Below are 2466 nucleotides of genomic sequence, written 5' to 3'. Positions count from 1 at the left end.
AGACATGACATTAAACAAATGTGGCGAACTCAATTTAGCGAACTCAACTGCAGTAGAAGGTCTTCATTAACTTCATTTTTGTGCAATTTATTTTTCATTGAGCAGCAAAAATTTTTGAAAGTTTCCCTTTATTTGAAAAAATTTTCAATTTTTATTTGATCTTTKTTTCATAAATAATAGCTTGAGAAAGAATGTGCTTACTGTTAATGTCAYGGAAAGATGAATGTCCTGAGGTAGACACCTGTCAGAGAGAGACAAAGTAGAAAGWAGAAAGATTTTTATTCTGGCTTTGTCTAAAACAAACAGAAAATGTTTATTATCAAAATGTTTCAGTAATTGATTTTTCTATTCTTCTTGATTGTGGAATTTATGTGTGGCACCCAAATGCACCATGATGCCAAAGATGAATTAGTCTGAAAATCTAACATACTGAAGGGTTAAACTGGTGTAAAATGAGAACCAACCACTTGTCACCTTCAGAGGTCAGAGAAAGAACCTTTTTTTTACCAGTGAATGGCTGCTGCGTGGCGCAGCGTGTGAAGTAGATGACCACTGTGCAGAGTTGTTGGTTTGACTCCCATCTCTTAAACTGTTAAAATTAAGGTGCCATAAAAGCCCTTTAAACTAAAACAACAACCAACCAAAAGCCTGAGACACAGAGACTGAGGCCGTTAGAAAAGACATCAGTGTGTGAAATGTTTAGATGAAGGAGAACTTCCTCTCCTTCTTTTACCGTTTGAATTTGGAAGCTGGAGCTCAGAGTGAAGTAAGATCTCACCTCTGACGCCTGGCAAAGCGATGCATGTTTGATGACTAGACAGTTTGAGCCGCATGCGGCGGACGCATCCAGCCGCTGACAGCAGCTCATGTTTCCAGATCAGTTCCTGTAAACAGACAGTTTGCCTGCCAACCGTCCAGACGCAGCACCCTGCAGGTTGTAGATGTTTCCCTGCTTTAACACGCCTGATTCAGATGACTGTAGATCGGCAATTAAAATCAGGTGAGCTGAAGGTGTAAGTATTGGCGATGTCTCAATGATTGAACATCAATTCAATTCAATTCAATTTACACCAGATGTCGACATGTGCCCAAATAATTTACACAAAGACATCATACTAAATTTGTCCAGGTTTTGCAGAAAAAAAAATGGAATGACAAAAGGGAATAGATCCTGGACACACTGACAGACTTTCATATGTCTTGTGGAAAGCCTTTCTTGGAAACTTGAATCATTCTGGACTGCAGACACGGGAAAAAATAAACCCAAATGTAATTTAACAATAAACCATAATTTTTCCATTACAACTTGTCACAGTCTTCTGCCTTACAATAATATTGCTGGTTAGTTAAAGAAAAGAAGAACTGAGGCATCTGTCCTGCCGTCATGTAAACAATGTTTGACAACAGGGCGCATTCAAGATTCTTTTCTCTCTTTTTTTTTTTTAAGTATGAATAGTTTTAGTGGTGAGTTGCGGCTTATTCCCAACTCAAATTGGTCATTTCATTTTCATTCTGGTTCGGCTAATTGCACCGCATTTGGTGAGCCTTACCAGAGGAGCCGTCAGATTCTCCTCCCCACTGATGTCAGTTTTTCCCTGCCCTCYGCTGTCTGCCTCTTTGTCATATGGTTTTCCCATTTGTTGTATCCGGAGAACTCCAAAAGAAGACTTCACCCATCAAACCAGAGCGKAAAGCCTTGGGAAGGAGCAGCGAGGCCCTGGGGAAGCCGTCATCCTCGTGTTACCACACAGAGCTCTCTGTCTGGACACCAGGAGGCTAATTAAAGCCAGAGAGAAAGGAAGCCAGGCAGTAAACACAATAATGAACTGATTGATGGCTCATTCCGTCGGTAAGATGGTTTTATCATGAATAGACTAACTAAAGCAAAATGCTTCCTCCACTTACCAGGTAAAAATGTGAGTTCAGTTATTTAGACTGAAGATAACAGGAAGCCTGAATGGGGATCAGCAAAACTGCACTGCACACTTTTAACCTTTGGAGCGCTCTGCCCAGGGGTGAAAGTAGTTCTATGACAAAAGTGTGTGTATATATATATATAATTGCTTCTTTGTTTGCTTTGGTGTTTCTGTGTTGATTAATTTTTTGCGAAGCGACAACAGCTGTGTATCTCTATGCTACAAAATGGAGCTGTACTTCCCTCAGCCCACTGGCTGCAATGTTGGCACCGCGAGACGCCGTGAGAGCTAAATTCTGAACATAGTCTTCCACATCGGATTGATGGGTAACAGGTCCAGAAGGGAACCACAGACATCTCTCCCAGGCCAGACTAGACACATAGACCATCTTCATCAGTTCATTTTAAATCCTGTGTAGTTTCAGGATTAATAATTTAGTAATAATAATGTCACCAAAAGCTGCTAATGCTGCTCATCTGATGGAGACATAAGAGAGAAGCTACTATTCTTTTAAAAACAGATATAAACATGTGTTTACCAGTTGGTTTAA

At 40.3% G+C, this 2466-nt stretch overlaps 1 protein-coding gene across 1 annotated transcript in view; it reads right to left on the bottom strand.

The window, feature by feature from the left end:
• Positions 1-203: 203 nt before the first annotated feature.
• LOC103469572 (TNF receptor-associated factor 2-like) overlaps positions 204-2466 on the bottom strand; it is a 52150-nt gene continuing 49887 nt past the window's right edge. The window contains exon 11 of the mRNA XM_008417331.2: positions 204-241. The gene's annotated coding sequence lies outside the window, so the exon portion shown is untranslated. The remainder of the gene's footprint in view (positions 242-2466) is intronic.

The sequence above is a fragment of the Poecilia reticulata genome, linkage group LG9, assembly GCF_000633615.1.
Source record: "Poecilia reticulata strain Guanapo linkage group LG9, Guppy_female_1.0+MT, whole genome shotgun sequence".
Taxonomy (NCBI): Eukaryota; Metazoa; Chordata; class Actinopteri; order Cyprinodontiformes; family Poeciliidae; genus Poecilia; species Poecilia reticulata.
Note: the sequence above shows the minus strand (reverse complement) of the source record. Positions and strands in the feature narration are given on the sequence as shown.